Genomic DNA, 8,953 nt, shown 5'->3' with positions numbered 1-8,953 from the left:
CAGAAATTAAGGATTCCTGCCTCTATTTTAAACAACTTCCCCTGGGGAATTCAATTTCACCTTTATAAGAGTTTCCAACTTGGCCCTGCCCTACAGAATCCAGATGTGAGCCAATTACTATTATCTCTTTAATCCTGTCAGTTCTGTTACGCTGGAGAATCCTGACTAACATAAGAGTTTCTCCATTTATTGTAGGATGTTTACCAGCATCTCTGGTACCCACTAGATGTTAACATCACCTCCCACCCCCAGTTGGGACAATGTCTTCCAAAATTGCCAAAAGCCCCTGGGATTGGAGGTGGAACAAAATTGTCCCTACTTGAGAAGCACTGCCCTAGATCCAGGATCAAGGGAAGAGGATCCAAAGCTGAGGGCAAAGAAGACTCAAGTCTTCCTTTTCTTGAATTCAGATACATCCCCATTTGTATTAATAGGCTATTGAACTGGCCCTGCTGCCCTGGTCACCATCCTGCCCCTACACTGGCTATTTAAAAGAACAGTAGGAAAGAGGGAAAGAGAAAGGAACACTTTAGTCATCAGAAAACATTACATGTCAGGTAAGAGGGCTTCTAAGAGGATTTGTCACTGAGAAGGGAAAAGAGGATCTCTGCAGCAGCTTCAGGTAAAAAAAGACCTTTCTGACTCCCTGTGATGATTTGGAACTGTATGTACCGTCCAGAAAATTATGTTCTTAAAGCTAATCTATTCCTGTGGGTGCAAGTCTATTATATGCGGGACCATTTGATGAGGTTACTTCAGTTACGGCATCACCCAGGGTGGGTCTGAATCATCTTACTGGAGTCCTTTATAAATAGGATTAATACAGACAAAGAAAGAAAGTTACAGAAGCAAGAAGCTGAAAGCAACTAAATCCAGAAGAGAAGGAAGCGACCAGCAGAGGCCACCAGGTGCCTTGCCATGTGGCAGAGGAACCAAGGATCTTCAGCAGCAGGTCTTTGGAAAGAAAGCATAACCTTGGTGATGCCTCAATTTGGTCATTTTTCTCAGGTTCAAAACTGTAAGGTAATAAATTCCCATTGTTTAAAGCCAACCCATGGCATGGTATCTGCTTTCAGCAGCCTAGCAAACTAGAACACTATCCCTACTCTCTGACTCAATTAGCAAGAGAAGGGAAAGACCCAGAAACAGAGGAAGAAGGGGCAAAATGTCTTCTGCCCCCTCCAGATCTCAGACCTAATCCAATTTGAAAAGGAGAGGAACACTGTGTAGCAGTTTGATATGTTATGAATTCCAAAAATATATATTGGATTATGTTTGTAATCTGGTCTATTACTGGACATGATTGAGTTATGATTAGGGCTTTGATTGGGTAACGTCATTAGGGCATTGAGTTCCCACCCCTTAGTGGGTGGGAGCTCACAGATAAAAGGCATGACAAAGGACAGAGTTGGGGCTTTTGATGCAAGGGTTTTTGATGTTGGAGTTTTGATGTTGGAGTTTGATCCTGAAGCCTTAAGCTGAAGCCCCAGGAAGTAAGCTCACAGAGGAAAAAGAAGCCAGCCCCAGGAAGAGAGGAACACTGAGCCCAAGAAGAAGCAAGCGCAGGGAAGAAAGGAACCTTGAACCCAGAGAGAAGCAAGGCCCTGGAAGGGAGGAACCCAGGAAACCTGAACCTTCACAGACTTTGGCAGCCATCTTGCTCCAACATGTAAAAATAGACTTTGATGAGGGAAGTAACTTAAGCTTTATGGCCTGGTATCTGTAAGCTCCTACATCAAATAAATACCCTTTATAAAAACCAACCAATTTCTTGTATTTTGCATCAGCACCCTTTTTGGCTGACTAATAATCAAAGAGAGGCTCCCCTTCAGACCAAGATGGAGTAATGTGGGCTGGATTTACCCTCCCACTCTAACCAACAAAATCACAACCAGGCAGAATATTTGAAACAACAATTTTCAATATATCAGACATCAAGCAATGGAGGACAGTAACCCCTGAGAGACAAGCAATAAATGAGGTGACCCTATGATGGCCCAGCTCGTGGCCTTGAGAGCTTCCAGGCCATGGTGCAGGGATGGGGAAGCTGTGGGCTCTCCGAGTTGAGGAGAGGGAGCTCAGTCTGGGGAAACCAAGGTGACTAGAGTCCACAAGACAGAGCACTGGGGAAGTAAATGGTGTAAAAATTGTAATTAAGGTCATATATTTGTCATCTTGGATAAACTATAGGCTACTGACAAGAAACACACTTTACATATAAAGACACAAATAGGTTAAATGTAAAAATATGAGAAAAGAGATATTCTACCATTAACCAAAAGAAAATTGGAGTGGCTCTATTAATATCAAAGTAGGTTACAAAACAGTATTACCAGGGATCAAGAAAGTCATTTTATTTTGACAAAGGGGTCAATTCATCAACAGAGCACAACAATCTTAAATGTTTATACACTTAAAAACAGAACTTCAAAATGCATGAAGCAAAAGCTGATACAAATACAAGAAGATATGGGAAAAATAATTCTGGAACAGAAGAATAATATAAGAGGGCTCACAATACACAAATTATAAAGCCTTGGCAATTAAGGCAGAGGTATTGGAGTCAAGATAGATAAATAGATCATTGGAAAAGAATAAAGAGTCCAGAAATAACCCCACACATATGCAGAGAACAGATTTTTTTTACAAAGGTGTAAAGGCAATTAAGGAGAAAGGATATTCTTTCACCAAATGGTTCCAGAAGCAAAAAAGAGGAGAGGGGCCTTGGATCATATTCTTTACCATATACAATTATTAGACTGAAATGTAAATCTTTTGGAGAAAAGGAGGCACTCACTGGGACATGGAGACTGAATGCAGGCAGAAAGTTTATTGGGAAGCTCTCCCAACAGAGGGAGTCTGAAGAGAGACTTCAGCCCACTCCTGGAAGGGGGATTTGAATTTATTACAGTACATTCCTAGGTGGGGAAATGATAGTCGGCGGGAGGAGGTTGAGGGTCTGAGTGAGGTGCAGGGGCCAATAGGAAGCCCTAGAGGTGAAACTTTTCCCTTGTATGCTAGAGGGTAGTGGGTTAGGGAGTTATGCTGTCTTGGGCTGCTAGAGGAGCGGTGTTGCTTTGATCTGCAGGGAGTGAAGGTCTCTATCTCCCATTTCCAGGTAGTTTCTTTGTCCAACCTTTGGGGAAGTGCCATGATTTCAGACATGCAGGCTTAAGGGGGGGATGCTTGTCTTTCCTCAATGCATGGCAGGGGGAACTGAGTCAAAACTTGTGAATTACTGCAAACCTAGTCAGAGGGAACCTCTAACATTCCTAATTCTGCTTATACATATATGTTGGGGGACCTGGGTATTGGGGTATGTGGTACTGGGCAGGGTGGGAGGGTGAGGGGATTTGGGGAATTGGCTCGATCTGTCTACTTCTTGCTCTCAAGTGGCAGAGAAAATTTCCCTTCCGCCCTGTCCAGTGGGCTGTGGTTTCATGTCCTGCAGGGGTTGATATTGTCACTCATGCAGAAGAAAGATGCTGTTTACATATTCCTGGGTTGTTGACTGTATGATTCAGTGTATGAATTGGGAGAGGAGCTGTAAGAGACAGGGGCTAAAAAGAAAAACAGCAATATCATCAGTATTGGTGTTATAATGAGTAAAAGGATTGATTTGAAGGGTGAAGAAAAAAAGGGAGGAATGAGGATAGCAGTGTTTGATTTCCATAGTTATCATCTCAGTTTCCTTTCTGCTGTTGAGGTTGGAGCAGGGCTTTGTTGAGTTATTGTGATGGTGTTTAGGGGTTAATGACTGGATTTGAATTTCATGCATGAAGAGGAGGTTGTTCTTGTGATTCTGGGTCATGTTTTGGACTGCTGTAGCTTGGAGAATGTGCAGTCTTGCTGATATTAAAAGAAGGAAGGTTATTAGTGGGTGAATATGGGAAGTAACTATGAGATCCAGGTCTAAGATAATGAGGAAAACATAGGGTCAATAGCTAGATTGTTAAGATAACTTATTTGATGGGCCATATGCTGTGAGGTTTGAGTGACACTAAAAATTAGTTTAGGTAAAAGAAGAATTTACATAGACATACATAGAGTTTTAGCAGGAGTAGAACACTTCAGATTATTAACTTTGGTTTTATAACAATGTTTGGGTAACTTTTGTTTTTCATGGATTTAAGATTCTCATTCAGTGAGGCTGCATAATATGGCTAAAATGACTTTATTTTTCTCTGTTTGTATAGTTTGAGGCATAGACAACAAATTATTATTACTTTTCATTTGGGCTGTAGGGTGGCTGGCATTTTATATAGGGTACATACATTTTTAGGCAGCACCCAGTAGTTGGCTGGTTACAAGAGTTTCATTGCAGTGTTTGTAGTAGCAAAAGCACACCTTGTTCCTTCTGAGAGCAGGAGGCGGCTGATGTTCAGGTGTTGATCAAGCATGATGAATCTTCATTGGTGATGTCCATGCGCTGTTGGCCAGCAACAGGCAGCTGGAAGTGCTGCTACAAGGGTCAGGAGTTACGATGTCTGTTTTTCTTATGGAACCATTCTGCTGCTTCCGGTTTCAGTGGTGTGACTCTGGATCTTCTGGAGGGCATTTGCTTTAACAGTCTCGAGAGGGTGTCAAAGGAGTTGGCGGGGCTATAACAGACAGTTACCTGTTGCTGCTGGCCAGCGTTTCAGATGATTTTTCCACAGATTTCTTCAGAGGGTGGTTTACAACAGTTCATTGTTCTTGTCTTATTTTTTGTATCTGCAGTTCACCTCTGGATAGGGCCAGCAGTTCTCAGAGTGACCAGACTTTAATGGGCCAAGCTCTCTACCTGCAACAGGGCATGGCATACTGCACACAGGTGCTTCTTTTTTTTTTTTTAATTAAGGGGACATATTGTAATTTGGTTCCTTTCACCGTTGTGATTACAACCAAAGGGTATTTGTTTAGATGGTTGCCTCTTCCACAAACTTTACTTAAAGCTACTGTTGGTGCTGGTTAGATTTAATTTACAAGGTAAATTAGAGCTCACCCTTGAATTAGTCAGCCAAAGGGGTACTAATGCAAAATACCAGAAATTGGTTGGTTTTTATAAAGGGTATTTATTTGGGGTAGGAGCTTATAGATACCAGGCCATAAAGCATAAGTTACTTCCCTCACCAAAGTCTATTTTCATTTGTTGGAGCAAGATGGTTGCTGATGTCTGCGAGGGTTCAGGCTTCCCAGGTTCCTCCCTTCCAGGGTCTTGCTTCTCTCTCGGTCCAGGTTCTTTGTTTCTCAGGGCTTGCTTCTCTTTCCTCTGTGTGCTGACTTCCTAGGGCGCCAGCTTAAGGCTTCAGCATCAAATTCCAACATCAAAAACCCTCAACCCTGTCCTTTGCCATGTCTTTTATCTGTGAGTCCCCATCCACCAAAGGGTGGGGATTCAACGCCCTACTGGCACAAGAGGTTTACATAATTACTTAAACATGTAAACCTATGAATCCAATATACTCTAATATGCCCAGAGGAGAAGATCAGTTTACAAACATAATCCGATATTTCTTTTTGGAATTCATCAATAATATCAAACTGCTACAACCCCCTTACTGCTTAAGCTTGTGCCCATGCCCTCTCTGCTTTTCAAAAGCAGCCTGCTGGGGTTCTGGTATTTCCATGAACAACTTTTCTAGATTAACACATACAATGGTTTTAATATTGGAGGTAAATGAGAGATGAAGGGTTTTTGTATTTCAACAATATTATAAACTCTATTAATGTGAGAAAACATTATACTTTATCAATTACAGTATAAGGTAATAGTTTTTCTTATCCAACTAAACAACATTAAAGAATTTGACAAATTTGAACATTATGTTTCTTTAAAAGTGATGACTTGTTTTTCTTAAACAGCCAAGGACATGATAAGGTTAAAGTATAAGAAGCTATTTTTTAATTTTTATTATTTTTTCTCTATTTTTTTAAATGTTACATTCAAAAGATATTCTTATTTTGATAAAAGAGACTTTTTTTGTACATTGATTAGTCAGGTGAATAGTTATTTGTAAACTTTTTCTAAAACAGCCCGAAAATTTAATAAACTTTGTTACTTTAACAAAGAAAGAATAAAATTTTGACTTTGCATTAGTATATTATTTGATACTATAGGTTTTAAAACTTTATATATATAAACCTTTTAGATAGACCCAATTTTATAGATAGATGCAACTTTATAGATAGACCCAATAAATCTTATTCAATCTTATTTTTTTATTCAATAAAAAACAATAAGCTTTTATTATTTTACATTTCTGATTTTACTCCTTTTAAGATTTTTCTGGAATCAGTGTTGTTTGTAATATGCAAGTTTATTCTTGGAAATATTTTAATTTTAATCAGCAACCAGTTAGGTATATTTGAGCAGTATAAATGCAGTTAAGCTTTAATTTAACAGTTTAGATAGATATTTAACACATATATTTTGGATTACTAGTTTTTAGGAGTACACTTGGATTAAAGTTTAGGAGTAAGCTAAAAGTTTACTTGTAAGAGGTAAGGAATTATAGCTTTGATACTGTGCAGGACATCAAGAGGGACAGGGTAGTGGGGCTTGAATGGGATGTGGGTAGGATTTTTGAGTTGAACTGAAGGGCAGCAATGAGAGGAAGTTTAGTATTTTAGATTTCGGGAATGACAGAGTTTGGTGGAAAAAGGGGGAACAGAGGAAGGAGTGAGCAGGTGAACAGGTGACATCTTAGTGGGTACAGTAAAACAGCAGTTGTGAAACTATTTAGTGACCTTGGCTATTGAGACTGAGGAGTGACTAAAGGGTTTAGGGACTTTGGGAAGTGGAGTAAGCGGTTTTTGTATTAATAAGAAATGAAATTGGCTTACCTGCCACCATCAGAGTTACCTGAGGTTCTGCTTTGGAGATGGGCGGGGGGGCCTGCACAGTTCTTAGGCACCTTTAATCATCTGTTGCCAGTTCCAGAAGGTCTGGGGGGTTGAAGCTGGGGGTTGGGTCTGACCGGGTAACTGATGGCCTTTTGCCTTGAGCGGCCTGGGGACAATTGGACTTCCAGTGGATTTCTCGCTTGCACAGTGGGCACGACCTTGGAGGAAGGTGTGAGTTTGGGTACTGCTTGGCTCAGTGCCCAGGCTTTTTGCCTTTGAAGTGTGGCCTTGGTGGGTTTTTTTTTTCTTTTGTACTTGCTTGGAATGGAGAGTCTGTTGGGAACTCTGGAGGTTGGAGGATTTACAGCTAGTTTTTTTTTTGGAGGGACTGCTATGGCTCTAACAGGGCTGTTGGCAGTGTTTTGTTGGTTTAGGGTATTTGCAAGCCAAATGCGTTCTTTTTCTTCTGGGGATAGACAGGAGGTAAGAATGATATAGAGGTTTTTAGAGAAAGATCCTAACTGGTTCTATCTGGCTTAAATCTGAGAGTGAGAAAGGAACCTATATTCTGACCACTCTTTCAGCTCCTTCTGAAGAGATAAGAGAGGAGCTGGAGTCTGTGTGGAGTTAGGAGCCTGTGTGCTGACAGAGGTGGAGGGCCACGGTGCAGAAGGAGGGGGACGTGGTCTTAGCAAGCACCTATGAGGAGGGGAGAAGTGAAGGGTAGAAGGCAGCAGCGATGGGGGGACGGGGAGAGGGACGCAGTGTGAGTCCAGAGATGACCCTGGAGGATTACATGGAGGAGGTGCGGGCAGGTGTGATCTGAGGGATCAAAGTTGGAGTTTTCAGAAGTTTTAGGGGGTGGAATTGATGAGGAGGGAGATTTCTGAGGAGATTTCTGGCATAAAAGAAGATTTTGGTAGGGAGAACAGGATTGGCAGAGGAAGGGAAAGAAGGAAAAGGAATGCCTGAATGTAAGGGATCTCTGACCATCAGCCATTGCACTGAATAAAGTTCTCTAACTCTTGGAGAACCTGGAAAGTGAAAGTGATGTTCTCCAGCCACTGATTTTCTTTGTCCAATTTGTATTGCGGCCACACAGAGCTCGAACAGAAAACGAGCTTTTTAGGTCTGATGTCTCCTTCCACATACAGAGTTTTAAGGCTATAAAGGAGATAGCCCAGAGGCGTGATTTTTTCGGGGGCTGAACTTGAATTCCCCATTTTAGGTGACTGGGGTGAGACTAAGGATCTCTAGGACAGGGGAGATTCTGAGTGAGACAGGAGTCCCCAAAAATCAGTCAGATATCTCCAAGGAAACAGGAAATCATGCTTGGAGCCAGACATCTCTGGAGCCAAGGGGTTTCTTCCCATGAGGATGCAGGCCTCCTACCAGGTGTGGCCCTTGGGGGCAGTGAGGATCACTGACCTAGTGCTAGGATTTTTCCCATGCATTGTCCTGGACAACAGAAAAAGAGAGAGAGAGAGCAGGATCCTCCAGTGGAGAAATCTTTAACTCACCCAGCTAAGATTCAATGTCCAGTGTTGGATGGGCATTTGGCCATGGCACTGATTGTGGGAAGAAAGTTTATTGGGAAGCTCTCCCAATGGAGGGGATCTGAAGCATAGACTTCAGCCTCCTCACTGGCATGGTGGGGGTCTGAAGACAGACTTCATCCAACTTCTAGAAAAGGGGGATTTGAATGTATAAGTACTTTCTTAGGTGGGGAAAAGAAAGTCAGTAGGTGGGGGCTGAGTGTCTGAGTGAGGTGCAGGGGCCAATAGGAAGCCCTAGAGGTGAAAACTTTCCCTTGTATGCTAGAGGGTGGTGGGTTAGGGAGTTAGGTTTTCTTGGACTGCTGGAGGAGAGGTGTTGCTTTGATCTGCAGGGAGTGAAGGTCTCTATCTCCCATCTCCACATGGTTTCTTTGTCGAACCTTTGGGGAAGTGCTGTGATTTCAGACACATAGGCTTAAAGAGGGGGACACTTGCTTTCCTCAGTGCATGTCAGGGGGAACTGAGTCAAAGCTTGTCAATTATTGCAAACCTAGTCAGAGGGAACCTCTAATGAAATCCTAAAACTGTAAAACATATACCAGGAAACTTAGGAAGAGAACAATCTTTCTGAC

Source organism: Dasypus novemcinctus, chromosome 3 (genome assembly GCF_030445035.2).
Source record: "Dasypus novemcinctus isolate mDasNov1 chromosome 3, mDasNov1.1.hap2, whole genome shotgun sequence".
NCBI lineage: Eukaryota > Metazoa > Chordata > Mammalia > Cingulata > Dasypodidae > Dasypus > Dasypus novemcinctus.
This window is presented reverse-complemented; position numbering follows the sequence as displayed.